The sequence below is a fragment of the Chionomys nivalis genome, chromosome 20, assembly GCF_950005125.1.
Source record: "Chionomys nivalis chromosome 20, mChiNiv1.1, whole genome shotgun sequence".
NCBI lineage: Eukaryota > Metazoa > Chordata > Mammalia > Rodentia > Cricetidae > Chionomys > Chionomys nivalis.
The window spans coordinates 6805843-6824663 of NC_080105.1; the positions used below are offsets into that span (position 1 = coordinate 6805843).

General features: G+C 46.3%; 1 protein-coding gene across 5 annotated transcripts in view; it reads left to right on the forward strand.

The window, feature by feature from the left end:
* Positions 1–18821, forward strand: part of Gatad2a (GATA zinc finger domain containing 2A) — a 93562-nt gene that overhangs the window by 12541 nt on the left and 62200 nt on the right. For 2 of the 5 annotated variants that reach the window (XM_057752883.1, XM_057752886.1), the window contains exon 1: positions 16039–16294. The exons of 2 other annotated variants lie outside the window; for them this stretch is intronic. The gene's annotated coding sequence lies outside the window, so the exon portion shown is untranslated. Of the gene's footprint in view, positions 1–16037; positions 16295–18821 lie in introns of those variants that run through there. One more of the 5 variants, XM_057752888.1, reaches the window with a different exon arrangement.

Sequence of the window (18821 nt, forward strand, 5' to 3'; positions counted from 1 at the left end):
ATTGGTCCAGAAGTGACTCTCACTGAACTGCCAAGCCAGCTGTAGACAGAGACAAGCATGAACACCATGGGCTTCCTGGAGGACATCCCTTGGGGCTGCAGCCAGTCTCATTGGGAGCCTGTGTATCTATTTCTGGGAGTATTTGAAATGAAACTTCATCGCCCATCTAACTTCCTCACCTAGCTTCTGTTTTTCCATGGAGACAGAGACTAGGAGGCTCTGGCATTTGTGAGGTTTATGATGGCTGTTGGCAGTAGTTGATCCATGGCAACCAAATGCAGAAAGCTCAGCTTTTAGTCTCTAGACACCACTATGCTGTGTGTTTCTGGAGTCCTGTGGCATTTGCTCATGGCAGAGGTGTTACACAGAAGTTAACCAGCTAACAAAACCCTTCCCACCTTGAAGCTTTTTAAAATTTCATTCATTGCTCCGTTTGTTTGTTTGTTTATTTATTTTTGCGGTGCTGAGTATGGAACCAAGAGGTCTTCTCACGTTAGGCAAGCCAGGTTCTTGCTGTGTTACCCAGGCTGCCTGGGATGCCATCTCTCTCCCTACCCCTGGCTATAGGGTCACAAGATCTCCTTTGTTGCCCAGGCTCAAAGGATCTCCCCACTGTGTGTTCTCAAGTAGGCATGACTGTAGGATCACCTGCTTTTTGTTTTTATTTATTTTTTTCTTCTCCTGGGGGGCTTGCTCTGTAGCTTAGGCCATCTTGGAATTCAGGGATCCTTGAGCACTGCTGGAGTGCCAGGTGCACACCACCGTTCCTGGCTGGCTTTAAATTCCCATTGCAGTGATACTGTGTTTGAGCTTTAAGAAAGCTTGACTGAAGATAAGTGTGCAGAGCTAAGCCACTAGATGCCAGCAGTGGTGGCACACACCTTTAATTCCAGGATTTGGGAGACAGAGGCAGAAATATTTCTGTTAGTTCAAGGCCAGCCTGGGCTACACAGATTGAATCTGTCTAAGAGAGAAACAGAGCTCACTAAAAGGTGATCCAACACCTTTAATCCCAGCACTACGGAGGTGAGACCGGTGTGATAAGGCTGGGTGGAGAGAAGAATATGAGGTGGGAGGAGACAGGAGCCCAGTGCAGTCTGAGGAGACAGTCTGAGGGCAGGATTGCCCCTTAGGAGAGGTAAAAGGTTTCTCTAATGGCTGCTTCTCTTATCCTTCAGGCAAACTTTGTTTGTTAAAACACAAAATATCACTACATTACCCCTTTTTTGTCTAAAATAAAAAAGTCTATAGCTAATGTAAGAAAACTATATACAATAATATAGAATACTATATACAGGCAGTAAGTACACCAACAATGTGTAGGCCACCCCACAGTCCTCTCTCACCCATGCAGTTTAGATTCGAAGAAAAAAATTCATGGGTGGAAAGAAAGATGGCCCAGTGCTTAAGAGTGCTCGCCGCTCTTCCAGAGGCTTCACTAACAATAACTGCCCTAACACTCAGGTGTCTTTTATTTTTTTTTTTTTATTTTATTTTTTGGTTTTTCGAGACAGGGTTTCTCATCCAGCTCACTCAGGTATCTTAAAACCACCTCTTAACTATAGCTTTGGGGATCCAATACCCTTTTATGGCCTCCTTGGGTATCTGCATACATGGGCCAGACCGATGTATAAATAGAAATAAATCTTTTTAAAAAATTAAGTTGGAGCTGGGCGATGATGGTGCACGCCTTTAATCCCAGCACTCGGGAGGCAGAGGCAGGCGGATCTCTGTGAGTTCGAGACCAGCCTGGTCTACAGAGATAGTTCCAGGACAGGCTCCAAAGCCACAGAGAACCCTGTCTCGAAAAACCAAAAAATAAAAAAATAAAAAAAAAAAAATAAAAAAATTAAGTTGGGTTTGGTAGTGCACACCTTTAATCCTGTACTCGAAAAGCAGAGGCTGGTTGATCTCTGTGAGTTTGAGGCCAGTCTGTTCTACATAGTAAACCCCTTTAAAATATTTTAAAAAATTACTAAGACATTAACTGGGTGGTGGTAGTGCACGCTTTTAATCCCAGCACCTGGGAGGCAGAAGCAGGCTGATTTCTGAGTTCAAGACCAGCCTGGTCTACAGAGCAAGTTCCAGGACTGGCTCCATAGCTACTGAAAAATCCAAAAAAAGAAAGAAAGAAAGAAAGAAAGAAAGGAAAAAAAGAGAAATTAAAACAAGGGTAGAGAGATGGCTTAGCAGTTCAGAGCACTCACTGCTCTTAAAGAGGACCTGGGTTCAGTTCCCAGCACCCACATGGAAGCTCACAAGATCTGACATCCTCGCCTTTGCTATGTCAAAAAAAAAAAAAAGATCTGACATCCTCAAGATTTGACACCCTCATACTGACATACACGCAGGCCAAATACCAATGTATATATATAAAAAAAAGAAATTATGAAAAAAATTCAGAGAAGGAAGATACTACGCTTTTTTTTTAATTAATTTATTTATTTATTAAGTATACAATATTCTGTCTGCATATATGCCTGCAGGCCAGAAGAGGGCACCAGATCTCATTACAGATGGTTGTCAGCCACCATGTGGTTGCTGGGAATTGAACTCAGGACCTTTGGAAGAGCAGGCAATGCTCTTAACCACTGAGCCATCTCGCCAGCCCCCCCCCCTTTTTTTTTTTTTTGACATAGCATTTCTAGTATCTCAGACTAACCACTAACTCACTGTGCAGCCCCGGGTGACCTTGAACTTCCAGTCCTCCCATCTCCACCTTCTCAGGGCTGGGATGAAAGGCACGCACTACCTCAGCAAGTCTATATGGTTCTATAGAATCCTAGGCTTTGTGCATGCTACTTGCTGATTGCTAGACACTGAGTGCTCTGTCCCGTATTATAACGTTAGGAGTGCGTGGGTTCCCTTTACCCTGATATTCCCCTCTTACATCTGACTAGGAAGGTGCCATTTTGACATTGCTGTATGGGGTGAGGCTGGAAGTCTCAGGCTTGGTGTTAATCTGCTCAGGTCAATGATTGGACAGGTGTTTTCCTTAACTATGGCTGTAGTCAGGGCTGCAGTCAGAGAGCAGGTGGGTTCTCATTTAGAGAACAGAAGTAGGGTGTGGGGGGGTAGGAAGAGGGTTCTAAAGAGAGTTCCTGGGAGTCCTTTTTGTTTTTTCTTTCCACCCAAATATTGACTTGGGAGATGGAGAGACAGGCCCAGATTGGGAGTAGCTGTGGACGTCGCTCCCACCTTGGAGCTCTGCTGGCCTTGAGAAGTGGGAAATTGCTTCCTTATTTTCTGTTCATCATCTATCTGAGAACTCTGTTCAGTTTGAGCACAGAAAACCAGTTCATGCTCGCTCTCTCTCTCTCCCCCCCCCCTCTTTTAAATCATAAACTTCTTTGTGAGAGTGGTCTGGCTGCTGTACTCACAAACTCATGGGGACAGTTGCCACCTGGAGCACTGGTGGCACAAACTCACTGTGCAGCCCCGGGTGACCTTGAACTTCCAGTCCTCCCATCTCCACCTTCTCAGGGCTGTGACCTCAGGAAAGATACCTAGTTACAAGTGGCATAGTCTGTGCTACTGTGGGTAGGGTATTGGGTACACAGAAGGCACTCCATTGAGGCAGCTGTTTCAAATCTATAGCACAGCTTGAGGTTGGACAGGTTAAAGCTGCCTGGGAAAAAGCTAGTCCATTGTTGTGTGACAAAACTTTTCCTAGCAGGGTTGCAATACACACATGTCCACTTACCTCAGATAGGGAGCCCATGACACACCAAAGTATGAACACCATCAAAATTCAATTTGGTGAACCAAAGAGTTTTATTGGGAGCACTTACAGGAGCAGAAATGACTTAAAAGACAGCTGCATCACTAAGGCCCACTCCAGCATGTGAGCATGACAGCTCCCAAAGCTGGGCATCTGGAGCACATTGCACAGTTTTCAGACAGCTGAACAGCTTTCCAGGTGTCTCAGTTGGTCTTTTTCCCAGACAGCTCCGTTAGTTTCTGCTTCTTCCAGACAAGCTGGTCTGGTCTCTAGTCTTCTTTGCAGTTTAGTTCTGCTTACTCTGGCAGGGAGTGGCCTACTGAATCTGGTCAGTTTCAGGGACTTCCTGAAACTTTTTGGTATTCTTTACCTTCTGGGTACTTGCAATATGGATTTGCAGAGTCTCCTGAAGTATAACAGGGTGAATGGGGGAAGAGCTCATACCTTGTTGCATGTGGCTGCACATACCCTTGCAAAGACCTGGCTTCAAGAGTGTGAGCAACACTAATCTTACTTGCTTAATGCCACGCATGGGGCTGGATCTGGAAGAACAGAGAATGCTGCAGCAAGGAGGGGAAGACGAGGAGGGTCTGTGTAGTCAGAGGTTGGGGATTCTTTCTCTGTGTAATAATATCCTTGGGTGTCCTGGAACTCACTTTGTAGACCAGTCTGGCCTTGAACTCACAGTGATCAGCCTACCTCTGTCTCCCAAGTGCTGAGATTAAAGGTGTGTGCTACCACTACCCAGCCTCCTCAAAGTTGTTTTCAAAGGCAGAAAGTCTGATGAAATGTGCCCAAGTATGATCCAAAATTGATCATAAGGGAAACCAGATGTGGTGACCGGTCTCTGCAAACCTAGTACCCAGGAGGTCAGTGTCAGTTCCATGACCACCTGGGCACCAGGAAGCCGAATTACATAGATTGAATTTAGTTAGCCCTGTCAGTCATCTAGAGTCCTTGTAAGGATCTGAAATCTTTCAGATTTATCCTGGCACGCTTCTGGACTTTTTAGGGGGTGGAAGTTGAGGCAGGCAGGCAGGATCTCACTCAGTATCCCATGCTAGCCCGGAATTCATCCACCAACACCCAGAGATTTAGGCTTCATTTCATATTTAACCCTTTAAATGCCTCTGTTGGTGGTTCCCTCCCTCCCTCCCTCCCTCCCTCCCTCCCTCCCTCCCTCCCTCCCTCCCTCCCTCCCTCCCTCCCTCCCTTCCTTCCTTCCTTCCTTCCTTCCTTTCTTTTTTTCCTTTGATATAAGGCCAGACTATGGGGCCAGGATTTTCCTCAGACTTGTAACTCCCTTGCTTCTACTTCAACCTTCTGCGTTCTTGGATTGTACACATTGCCACCATACCCAGGGAGGTTGACTTTTAACATACATGAAGTTGACCCCCCCCTCCCAGTGCTGGGAATGGAATCTGGGGTCTGTCACATACTTGTCACATTCTACCTCTGAGCTAGACCCCAGTCCTCCTTTTACTTGTTTGAATCACCACATTCAAGACTGGTCTTGAGCACCATCTGTGGCTTGGCAGTCCTCAAACTTGCAGTTCCCTGCTTCAGCAACAGAAGTGCCTGGGATCTTAGCCTCTGCCAGCAGGCCTGGCTTTAAGTGAGGTTTTCCTGTTCTCATGCTGCAGTGTGGGGCTGCTCTGTGTGCAAGGAGGCATGGCTCTGTGCTGAAAAGGAGAAAATAAAGTGGAAAGAGTCCCCACCTTTATGTAGGGCAGGGCTTCTCATCCTAGAAGGGAGGCATTGGGGAGGGTGCGTGGTCTCTGTTCTGGGTAAAGTTGGGCGATTTGCTGTTGAGCTGCTGGGAGTGGGATGTCAACTAAGACAAAGTTTGAAAACTTGTTTTTCATAATATATGAGCCTGGGGTATTTATTGGCTCGTCAAACCTTCCGAAGACTAAGCTTTCTCTGAGAAGGTGCCCTGAGACTCTGGCAGCTAGGCTCTAGACTTCCCTTCCTCTCTTACCTTCCTCCCTCCCTTCCTTTTTTCTTTCTCTCCTGACTCTTTTGTTATTTTCCCTTAATTTACATTAAGGGAAAAAAACATTTCTTTTAAAAACTTTTGGGAGACTTAATCTTAATAGTAGGAGGAATTTCATAAATCACATGTAGACACAAAAGGGTATTCCTTGCCTGCTAGTACACATGCAGCTGAGGACAGCAGGAGGTGTGCTTCCAGGTTACACAGACTTTGGAGCAGTCAGTGCTTAACGCTGTAGGGCACTGAGGTTGCTGGGAATTCTGTGGGAGCAGGGGCGGTATCAGGGCCACCTGGAGGCTGAAAAGCATGTTCTGGATGCACAGGATGAACTCAGGTGGATTTGGAATTCCATACTGTCAGGAGTGGGACATGGTGGCTGACAACAGGCAGAGCACAAGCTGGTATTGGATATTGATGAGTGTGTTTCTTCCCCCCCCTTTTAATTAAAAAACAACTTATTATTATTGTGTATGTGAATGTAATACATGTTGTGTGAGTTTGTGACATGACTTTCATGTAGAGGCCAGAGAACAACCTAGTGCAGTGGGTTCTTTCCTTTTCATCTTCACATGGCTTCTGAGGGTTGAACTCAAGTTTGTGTGGCAAGGATTGGTACCCACTCGCCGTCTGAGCAGTTCTAGTGCTTTTTTTTTTTTTTTTTTTTTTTTAAGCTAGGTTTCTCTTTGTAACAGCCCTGGCTGTCCTGGATCTCTGTAGACCAACTTGAACTCTCAGAGATCTGTCTGCTTCTGCCTCAGAGTACTGGTATTAAAGGCATGCACCATCATGCCCAGCTTCTACTGCTGGTTTTGTTTGTTTAATAAGTTAGAAAAAATAAAAGCAAAGTAGGAGAAAACTTGATACAATTTATTTTCTTTTGTGTTGCCCAGAATCAAAGCCAGGTTTTGCACATTTGAGGCAAGTGTTCTTTCTACCACAGAGACTTCATCCTCATCCCAAGTGTGCTTTTGTTTTCTTTTGTTTTGTGAGAAAGGGTCTTTCTGTATCCCAGGCTGGTTTCAGTTTTAAGGAGTCTTCCTTCCTCTGCCTCCCGAGCGCTGGGATTAAAGGTGTGCACCACCACTGCCTGGCTTCTTTAGATATTTTCTGAAGAAGCAAGTAAGGACCTTGCACTACTGTTTGGTAATAGTAGTCTCAAATTAGTCAAAACCTACGGAGCCAGATTTGCTTTGCTTGTGAACTTATATGGACACTTCATTATGTGTGGGTTTTTGTTTTTGTCTTTATTTTTGAGACAGTGTCTTACTGTAGCTCAGGTTGTTTTGGAACCTGCAATGGTCCTCCTGCCTCAGCTTTCCAGGTTCTAGGGTTAGGTCTGAAGAGATGGTTCTGCATTTAAGAATACTTAGTGCGCCGGGCGGTGGTGGCGCACGCCTTTAATCCCAGCACTCGGGAGGCAGAGGCAGGCGGATCTCTGTGAGTTCGAGACCAGCCTGGTCTACAAGAGCTAGTTCCAGGACAGGCTCCAAAACCACAGAGAAACCCTGTCTCGAAAAACCAAAAAAAAAAAAAAAAAAAAAAAAAAGAATACTTAGTGCTGGGGCTGGATAGATGGCTCACTAGTTAAGCACACTGCCAAGCCTGACAACCTGAGTTTAATCAGAGGACCTGGGTTTGGTTCCCATCACCTACATGGTAGCTCACAACTTTCTGTAACTACAGTTCCGGGGATCTGATACCTTCATACAGACATATACATGTAGGCTAAAAAAAATGAATACTTAAATGCTTTTCCAGTATCCATATGGTGGCTCACAGCCATGGTAGCTGCAGTCCCGGGGGATCCCATGGGCTTCTATTGCTATGATGAAACACCATGACCAGAGCAAGCTGGGGAAGAAAGAGTTTATTTGGCTCACACCACCACATTACTGTTCATCATTGATAGAAGTTAGGACAGAAACTCAAAAAGAACAGGAACCTGGAGTCAGGAGCTCATGCAGATGCGATGCTGCTTACTGGTTCGCTCTCCATGGCTTTGTCAGCCTACTTTTTTTTATAGAACACAGGACCACCAGCCCAGGGTATGAACCCACCTGCAATGGGCTGAGCCCTCCCTATTAATCAGTAATTTAAAAAATGGCCCAGAAATTTGCCTAAGCCCAATCTTATGGAAGCTTTTTCTCAATTTGAATTTCCCTCCACTCAGGTGAACCTAGCTTGTGGTGAGTTGACATAAAACTAGCTAGCACACACACCCTCTTTTGGCTTCTACACATGTGATGTACTTCTTTACATTCTCACAAAAAGAAATGAAAAGTTTCAGGATTACAGCTGTGAGCTACTATACCCAGTTGGTGTCAGACTCTGAGTTTATTTATCTGTGGTGATAGGATTGAACCCACTGAGTTTCATCGCCTACTCTCAGACTCTTGAGTTTAAATGATCTTCTCACCTCTGAACAGCAGTCATGTGCTGTCATGTCCCAACAACAACTTTAATTTTATTGTCTTAATTCTGGGGATAGAACTTAATTCTTCATCCATACCAAGCATGAGTTCTATTATATTAATGAGTAATACCACCAGCTTGACCCTGCCATGAATATTTTCTTTAAATATTTATTTATTTTGTACACACATACATATTTAAAATTGTAGGAGTCAATTTTCTCCTTCTACCATGTAGTGTCCTGGGGATTAAACTCAGGTTGTCAGGCTTGGCAGTAAGCATCCATCGTTACCTAATGAGCCGTCCTGCCAGTTCCAGGTATTTTGTTATAGCTCACCCCAGACTGCTGCTTTGCTTTTCTAGATACCTGGAATGCTTTCTTTTTTTTTCCTCTCTTTTCTTTTTCTTTTTTTTCTTTTTTCTTTTGAGACAGGATTTCTCTGTAGCTTTGGAGCCTGTCCTGTGTTGTAATAATAGCCGCGGCGGGGCTGCGTCCCGCCACCCGGCTAGCTTTACCCGAAAATAATTACACGGAAACTGTATTCTTTTAATCACTGCCTGGCCCATTAGCTCCAGCCTCTTATTGACTAGCTCTTACATATTGATCTAACCCATTTCTAATATTCTGTGTAGCACCACGAGCTGGCTTACCAGGAAAGATCTTAACCTGCGTCTGTCTGGAGTGAGAGAATCATGGCGACTCCCTGACTCGGCTTCTTTCTTCCAGCCTTCTGTCTGTTTACTCCACCCACCTAAGGGTTGGCTATCAAATGGGCCTAGGCAGTTTCTTTATTAATTAACCAATGAAAGCACCAGGTTAGAAAGAAATCACTCCCACATCATTTCCCCTTTTTCTGTTTAAACAAAAAAGAAAGACTTTAACATAGTAAGATTACATATAACAAAACAGTTATCAAGCAAGAATTACAGTTACAATATTTATATCTACTTTATCTTTTATCATAACTAAGGAAAACTATAACTATTTATTCTTCAACTCCATCAAAGACTCCAGAAGGATATAATATTACCTAAGTAAACAAGAAATAAGAAAACTCTAGAAATGACAGAGACATCTTGCTGCCTGGACAGTCACCCAAAGTTCCTCTGTACCATTGGGGCATCCATCTTCAGCCTACAGGCCCACAGTTTTCAGCAGACATTTCCATGAAGCAGGAAAATTCCAAAGACAGTTCAGTCACTTTCTGCTGTGTCCTGCAGAATGTCTTGTAGACTCTTTCATGAATCAGGAACCCCGAAAGACCATCTCACCTTTAGGTAAGTTCAGCAGTCCTTTTTCTGCGGGTTCTTTGTGTCCAGTTTATGCAACAGTCCAGGCATGAGCAGTTTCATGCCCAAATGGCCATCAAACTCCATAAGGAACCTCTTTGATGCCCATCATCCTCTTGAAGTAGATTGGTGCTGCCAGGAGCAGACGTGTCTCATTGTCATGAAAAGTCCTAAGTTATTAAAACATTAAATGCCATGTTCTGTAGTCTTTGAAAGATATGAAGAATGCCTAATTGAAATATATCTCTATATATCTAGAAAATCTAACTAACATGACTACAAGCTTGACTATTATTTATGATTATCCATTAGCAATCTATATTTCCTAATTACACATTACATTTTTAAATGAACTACACAATCACAATACCTTAATCAAGATCAGAAATACATATACATATAACAAAATTGACCTTAAAATCTATACCAATGCAAATTATTCATATCTATATCATATCCCCCTTTAAATGTAAAAGAATATTCATAAACAATATTTGGGAATATGGGCGCAGTTTTTTTCTCTCCAAACTGCTTCCTGCTGAATGGGGGCGCTGTATTCAGATCCTCATGGTGTAACCTGTGTGTCAGGGTCATCTCAGTTGGCAGTTGAATGAAGTAATTTTCTGAAGGTGTTCACAGCAACCTTTCAGGAGGGCGTGGTCTATCATACCATATTGGGATAGACGCAATCCACAGAGTCTCATCCTCTGTGAAAACAAAAGAAGACCCTCTCCAAAGCATCATATCCGTAGACCCATATTCTGAAATCATAATACCCTTATATCCATTCTGGTTTAGCTTGGCAGCCCATATAATGAAATGTCTCTCTGCACTTAGCTCCTTTACAGTCAAAAATTTTAAAGAAAACACAATAATACAAAGAATCCAGACTCTCTGTGAATTTTCCATTTTTACGTGGCTTATTTTTCTTTATTTCTTTTAATCTATAACTATCTGTACTCTGTCCCTTTAAAGACTTTACCCTTTTTTAAAGACATTAACTTTATTCTTTATATATATTTTTTCTCTCTCTCAAGCCTACGTACATTCATCCAACAGTGTCTGAATCAGTTCTATTGTGAATCTGTAATTTTTTTACTATCCAGGAGCATTTCTTAAAATGTTAAGCACTTCTTAAAAACTTAAGTTGCACCATGTACAGATAATAGGGTACTGCCTGTGTCTTGCTCAGTCCAAACCTTAACTGCGCTGTTATTATGGTAATTATGGTAGTTCCTGCCTGAGACCAGCACAGTTCAGCATGGCGGAGCTGAGCCGCTCCTGCCTCAGAGCCATTTGGTGCCCCTGAGCCACAGCACGCAATGACTTCCTTTTAGGCACACAGCGAGTCTAGTTGCCATCAAACAAATCATAGCACTTTATTCCAATTGCTCCATTCAAAGACTCTTTCTCCTGCAGGAGCCAGACAGAGATCGCAATGGCGACACAGTGCAGAAAGCCGGCATTTTAAAATAGGCAGTTTTTTTCCTGCTGCTGAGTCAGGACAATTTCTTTGCGGCACGCAATCCACAAACAGCAAAACACTGTCTTAAATTCTCTCTCTCTCCTTTTTAAGCCCTCTCAGGTTTTACGAGGAGTTCATTAGCACGTTGGGCGCCACTCTGTTGTAATATGAGCGGCAGGGCTGCGTCCCCGGCACCCAGCCGCCCGCATGGCTAGCTTATGCCCCGAAATAATTACACGGAAACTGTATTCTTTTAAACACTGTCTGGCCCATTAGCTCCAGCCTCTTATTGACTAGCTCTTGCATACTGATCTAACCCATTTCTAATATTCTGTAGCACCACGAGCTGGCTTACCAGGAAAGATCTTAACCTGTGTCTGTCTGGAGTGAGAGAATCATGGCAACTCCCTGACTCGGCTTCTTTCACTCAGCCTTCTGTTCTGTTTACTCCACCCACCTAAGGGTTGGCTTATCAAATGGGCCTAGGCAGTTTCTTTATTAATTAACCAATGAAAGCAACAGATTAATACAAGACCCACCTCCATCAGTCCTGGAACTCACTCTGTAGACCAGGTTGGTCTCAAACTCACAAAGATCCGCCTGCCTCGGCCTCCTGAGTGCTGGGATTTAAAGGCGTGCGCCACCACTGCCCGGTACCTGGAATGCTTTTGATAATTCATCTGTTAGAAGCTTCCTCGAATGTCACATCCTCAGAGAGGGTCTTAGCTCTTCCTCTGTGACTCCTCAACCTACCAGTCTTTCCTCATTCTTCTTTCTCTCCCTTTCTCTTCTCCTTCCCTCATACTGGGGTGCATCATATTGCATGTGTTGGTCCTGGAAATCAGACTACGGTGGTGAGACAATGAGGAAAGCACGGACACACATACAGAAAAGCTGGGATCAGGTGGGCTGTGCTTGATTTCCTTTATACTACTACCTGGCACCTCAGGATGTTAATTATGTGTAGCACGGGGGGGGGGGTTGTGGGGGGGGGAGGAGTGAGCTAGACTGCAGAGAAGGTTCTGTTGGGGAGCAGTCTCCTGTTTGTCCTGGAGGAGGAAGCTGTGCTTGCTAGTTTTTGCACACATTGCCAACATTTGAACTGGGCCTTTGCAAATTCTCATGGGTCTACACGTTGGGTCCTTGATGTGGCTGGGCCCATGCCAACACTATATAGTCACTCAGGACTTCATCCACTTACTACAGAGTCATTGAGGACTTCATCCACTGGCTACACAGTCACTCAGGATTTCATTGTAACTCAAGTTGGCCATGAGCTCCTGATCCTCCTGCTCTGCTTCCTGAGTGCTGGGTGATAGGTGTGCAACTGATTCTTAGGAATGCATTCTGTAAACTGGGGTCATTTTGTCTTTTTATCTTAATGTCAGCTTAGAGTATGTTCCTGCTGGCCTCTCACCTGTGAAGCTCTTGGGTCCCATGTTCTCCTAGTTCTTGCCTGTTAGGTACGAATGCATTTTAAATGTTTTTCACCAGAAACTTGAACTTTTGCATTGAAAAGTGCAGTGTTGTTGCAGGGCATGGTGGTACATGCCTTTAAAACCAGCACTTGGAGGGCAGAGGCAGGTGAATCTCTGAATTCAAAGTCAGTCTTGTCTACAGAACGAGTTCCAGGACAACCAGGGCTACACGGAGAGACCCTGTCTCAAAAAACAAAAACAACAATAACAACAAAAACCAAAAAAAAGCAGAAAAGTGCAGTGAACCCAGCATCTAGCAGCAGCTGTGCCACATTCCTTCTGTGCTCCTGCGCTTGCTGTGGACCTGTGGGCCAGCTCTAGCTTTTGCTATAAAAGGAGACATGAACATGGAATTTAGCCCCCAATTTTTTTAATTCTCTCCCTCAGTACCTTCATTATGTAGGAACAGGCTCAAATGTTAGTTTATTTAATAGTGCATTTAAAAGATAATTAAACTATTTTTAAAGTGGATGGGGTGTGAGGAAGCCTGACTATTATTAGCAAAGTTTTTTATTTTATTTATTTATTTATTTTTTTATTTTCTGGCATGCTGGGCAACTGTTCCACTGCTGAGCTGCAGCTCCTGCTAGAGAAGTGTTTTGGAAGTGTTTACCAGTTTGTTCAGTTAGCGCAGAGAGAGCAGAGGAAAACATGGCTGTTCATTAGGGTGTCTGCAACTTGGACAGTGTAGTGAGTAGGTGATTGCCTCATGTTTTATAAGAGCCAGCCCAGCCGGGCGGTGGTGGCGCACGCCTTTAATCCCAGCACTTGGGAGGCAGAGGCAGGCGGATCTCTGTGAGTTCGAGACCAGCCTGGTCTACAGAGCTAGTTCCAGGACAGGCTCCAAAACCACAGAGAAACCTTGTCTCGAAAAACCAAAAAAAAAAAAAAAACAAACAAAAAAAAAAACATAAGAGCCAGCCCAAGGCATCGGGGCAGGGAGACGTCCATCCAAGCAGCTAAACCAAAAGGGGCTCCCAAAGAGGCCTGCACCTACTGTTGCGTCATCATTCGTGCTCCTGACTCTGTTCCTGTCATAGAAGGAAACCTTGTGTTGTTTCACCTTTGCTCTCCTCTCAGTGCTTTCTCAGTTGGAACAGCCCACCTGTCACCAGTCCACAAGACTGTGTCATTAGTATGTCACAGCTGATACCTCCTTCTTTAAACAGGACAGTTTGTCACCTTGGTGACTCACAAAGGCTCATAGCTCAGACTCTGGAATTCTTACTATGGCCTGGAATTTCAGGTCTCCTACTTGACCAAACTTTATTCCTTTCCTAGTTAATTATGTTAGCATTAAATAGGAACCAGGTGAGGTATGTGAGGTATCTTTTGGCTTGTTTTGCTGTAATGTACACCATCTGAGTAATCATTGTGGCACCAGCAGCTTAGAGTGACAGTGCCTAGTGTGGTGGAAAACTGGATACTGCCTCTCCAGTCTTGCACTGGGAGGCTCTGCAGGTCCATGAACTACATACAGCTGGTGGAGATTGAGAGCTGTGTTCGAGTTGAAGCACTCACATTTCTTTCTCCTAGTCCTGCATTTGTTTGGCCATGTGTATTTTGTATCTTTTTAAAGTTGCAGAATGCTCCTCTCCTGAGTCCCTGCAAGATGTTTTAAACTCGGAAGATTTAGGTCTGGGGTGAGATTAGTGACAAAGTTTCAAGTGTGTGTTTCAAGTGAACTCGTGAGAATTCAGAAGGGCTTTAAGAAGGCAGTGTTGAGGAGGAACCTTTTTGTAAAGCTTGCTCCATAGGAAAAGTTTTCAGATATGGCGTGAGAGCCACTCGTGGGTGGGAAGTACATTGGTCTTTTTCTCAACTAGACACAACAGAAGCTGTTAGATTGTGTTACAGTTGTGCGGGGAGCATATTGCAGTTATGTATTCACACAATACTTCCTTAGTTTTTAGGAGTGCAGGTCACTGTCTGGGCACAAACTGGTGAAAGGCTGGAATAGGAACATGGCAGGAGCCTATTTTGGTGATTCTGATATTGACATCTGCTTTGTGATGCTAGCCTTTTTTCTTTTCTTTTTTTCTTACCCCAACCTCAAGACAGGATTTCACTGTGTAGCCCTGGCTGTCCTGGAACTCCATCTGTAGACAAAGCTGGCCTTGAACTCAAGAGATCCACCTGTCTCAATTTCTTTTTTAATTTTTTTTTTTAGATTAAAAAAAATTATTTGGCTGGGAAATGATGGAACACGCCTTTAATCCTAGCACTAGGGAGGCAGAAGCAGGCGGAGTCTGAGGCCAGCCTGCTCTACTTAATGAGTTAAAAAAAAAAAAAGACTCCCCCCAAAAAAAACACCCAAATAAAAACTTATCATGAGTATGTATGCCTGCATGTGTGGTTTTGTGCACCACATGCGCACTTGGTGCCTGAGGAGATGGGGAGCCTCCAGGTGGGTGCTGAGAATAGAAGTCAGGTCTTTCACAAGAGGTGCTGTTAACCACTGAGCCAGCTCTCCAGCCCTGAGCTTTCTTTTCTTAAGGATTCCTTATGATTTGTATGGGTGCTTTGTCTGCATGTATGTCTGTTCACTAGGTATGTGTTTGAGATTAGAAGGCATAGATCCCCTAGAACTGTAGTTATGGACGGTTGTAAGCCGCTGTATGGGTGCTGGGGTCTTCTGCAGTAGTAACCAGTACCCGTAACTATTGAGCCATTGCTGCAGGTGTGTTTTCTTTTTTAAATTAACATTTATTTATGAGTGCATGTTTGTGTCAGAGGACAACTTGTTAGGATGGTACTGAGGACATTAAGCTTGCTGGTAATCCTCTTTAACCCACTGAGCCATCTTGCTGGTTCATAGATTTTCTATGAACTTTGTACTTTCCTGGTTGAAATTGTAAATTGGCTTTAGGTGATTCATAACCTCCCCAAACTCGCTTCCTTTCTGGTAATATTGTCTCCTCGGTGCTATTGGAGTGGTGTGGGCGCAGGTTTCTTTTCTTTCCTTTCCTTTCCTTTTCTTTTCTTTTCTTTTTTGTTTTTTTGAGACAGGATTTCTCTGTGGCTTTGGAGCCTGTCCTGGAACTACTCTGTAGACCAGGCTGGTCTCGAACTCACAGAGATCCGCCTGCCTCTGCCTCCCGAGTGCTGGGATTAAAGGCATGCGCCAACATCGCCCGGCTCGCAGGTTTATTTTCTTGGGGATTCATTTTCTCCAAAACGGCAGACCAGATATGGGTGACTGGAGGGGGACAGCGGTCCTCCGTGTCTGGAGGTGGGTAGGCTCGGTAGGTAGATTGTTTCTTCTAAGAACTGTCCGCGGCTGTGGGGAGGGAACCACTCAGCGGAGCGCACCCTCCCAGGAGGTCAACACCGAAGTTTCTGAGGGAGCCTCGCGAGGCTCCGGGCGCGTGTTTCAGAATGCCGGAGGTGGCCGCACAGGGCCTGGGCGAGGTCAGTGTGAGTCAGCCCTGGGCGCGGCAGCGCTGTGCTCGCCAAGCTGACCATGGCCCGGGGGGCGCGCAGCAGTTCGAGTGGAAAACCCGGCAGACCCGCTCTGAGTCGCAGATCTGCGGGGCTGGGAGGGCGGCGCTTCCGGGGAGACCCACCTGACTCCGCCCCTGAACCACGCCCACAACGCACCACGCCCACAAGAGCCCCTCCCCTCATAGGGCCCCGCCCATCTGGGCGCGGGCGGGCGGCGTCGCCTTTAAGAGCTCCCGGTGTTTTGGGGGCCGCGGGCCGGGCGCGCTGACCTGGTGCGCATGTCCCGGGCGGTGACGCCGGCGCCGGGCTCCATGTGTGCGGCCGAGGGGCGCATTATCTGGCCGGCGGCGCGGGCGGGCGGAGTGGCGGAGCGAGCGCCGCGGGCCCGGGTGGCCCCTCAGGCGCAGCGAGCACGCGCGGCTGGCGCCCCCCGCCTCCCGCTCTGTGGACACGCGCGCTGCCCCCGGACCCGGTCGGCGCGCGGCCCGGTAAGTTCCCAGCAAACTTGGCCAGGCGGGGCGGGGGCGCGGGAAAGTGGGAGCTCGTTCGCATACGGCGAGCTGCGCTACGGTTCGCTTCGCTCGCGCCGCGGGAAAGTTCCCCGCCGCCCGCGCACGTGGGTCTGGGGGCCGGGGTCCCGGGAAGTGGCCGTGCCGCCTCGCTGCCTCCTGAGCTTTTCGGGCTGGGAGGCCGTACCGGCGAGGGCGGCGGGAGCGCAGCACGTGGGCGAGTGGCGTGGGGCGAGGGTCCACGCAAAGATTGGGGGTCCCGGCCAGCGGCGGCGTTGAATCCGGCAGCGGCGGCGGCGGCGGCGGCGGCGACGAAAGATCCCATGTCAGAATAAGAGTCCCCGCGCGCCCACGCCTGCAGGGCTGCACCCCCCCCCACTCCCCGCCCCGTCCTGCTTGGGCTCGCGCCCTTCCTGCTTGACCCTGGGGAGCCACGGGACCCTTTCCCCCCTTGGTTCCTGGCTTCCTCGTGGCCCTCCACTTTAAATTTGCCTCCGGGTCTGCGAGGTGGCTCTATTAATTTCTTTTTTTCTTCCACCTGGAACGGGTTGGCATCAGTGACTAGACAGCAGCAGCTGGCCTTTTAAAGGGATTAATGCCAAGAATCGGAATTGATCACTTCAACAAGGAAAGGCTTCTGGGCAGGCCGCAGCCTCAGCCGGACACCGATATGGGTCTGTGCTCACTGAGACCCAGAAATGAATGGGGATCTCTTATTAGGACCTGTACGGCAGCCTGGGGTGCGTGTTTCCTTCCTGTCCCTGCTGTTTAGCAGAGGCTGCAAGTTCTATGTACCTGACCCACTGCAGGTAGTTCACCCTTATCTTGAGGCTTTGGATTCTTTAGCACAAAGTCCAGGTGAGTGTCCAGGGCCTTCAATTTTCTTTACAGCGTTTACTCCTTTTTGCATACTTAAAGAGTATGCAGTGCTCCCCACATCCCTGTTAATGTGTGTGTTCATTCACAAAAATGACACCTGGTTGTGGACAGAACCCTGTATGCTGAGCCTCAGTTTTGTTCTGGTCTCATCCTGCCCTTCAAAGATTACAACTTTTTTTTTTTTAAAGCTGCGTTCTACCACAGCACTGTTTGAATACCCTCCAGCCTGTGGCTAAGACCTGACCCTCAGATATGAGAACCTACTGTGTCCAAGCACCAGGTTTTCTTTGCAAGTATAGGAAGTACCAAAAGTGATCCCTCTGATGAAGGGTGTATAATACCTACTTTCCAGTTAGGAGTTGCAGCTTCTGAAGGCCCTGCTGTGTTGTGTCCTGTCACTCCCCCATGCCCTCCCCCCAATGGGTGGGCAAAGATGGGGCTTGTGGTTCCTCTCAGCGATAGAGTTGGGGAGTGCTGCTGTTTCCAGTCTGCTTGTAAGAATCCCTCCAACTCTAGAGCATGAGGCAAGCTCCTTGTACCTCTGCATGGAGGCGGTGTAATCTGGTGACAAGAACACCGTGCCAGCCTTGCTGTGTCTCTGGAGAATGGAATCCAGCTGGCCTTTGAGGGGCACAGCTACCAGGCTGTTGCTGCAGACTCAGAGTTCTCTAGAGGAAATAGTTAAGTGTGGGAATTTTGAGAGCAGTTTCCTAGGCTTTCTTCACTCATTATCATCCACTTCTCATTCTTCATCTGCTCCCTAAAATTCTGAAGCATCTAAAAAAGTATTATTGCGTATTTGCGTTCATAAATGTATGGAGTCAGCGGATCACCATGTGGGTTCCAGAGAAAGAGCTTAGGTGTCAGACTTGGGGACAAGTATCTGTCCCAGCTGACCCTCTATTCTTTCAAGGGTTGCCTTTAGCCATGGAAGTAGTAGAGTTCAGGAAATGGGAGCATTGTGCATTGCTGATTGATCACTATGCCCTGTTAGTTCCACTCTGATGACATTTTTTAGTATCATGTCATCTTTATTAATGTGTCATTTGGCAGGTCCTGCGATGAAGCATATTGTGTTCCATGATTATTATTAATTTGGTTTTGAGACAGGGTTTCTCTGTGTAACAGTCCTGACTGTCCTGGAACTTCCTTTGTAGACCAGGCTGACCTCTGCCTCCCAAGTGCTGGGATTAAAGGGGTGCGCCGCCACACCTGGCTAATGGAGCACATTGTGATGGTGACGATTCTGTGCAGTGTTTGGGTCCGAAGCCTCCTCAGGAAGCTTTCTGGAAGCTGTTTTGTGTGTGATTGACACTCTCTTCCCCCAGGAAGGAGCTATTTTATGTTGGTTTGGTTTTGTTTCTTTTTGAGACAGGGTCTTACTCTAGCTAAGGCTGGCCTCAAACTTGGTGTAATTGTCAGCCCTTATTTGAGTAATAAAGCACATTGTTAAGACTTAGATGCTCAGTTCTCCAGTAGCTGCCTGACTTGTTCTGCATCATTTATCCTGTGAATTTCTGACATTGCAAGTAGTGATTTGCAGATTGATTTACTTACTCAGTGCATGTCAGTGTGCATACTGTGCCTCTGGGTCTGTCCTAGGAATCCCTTCTCAGAGAGGTGCAGT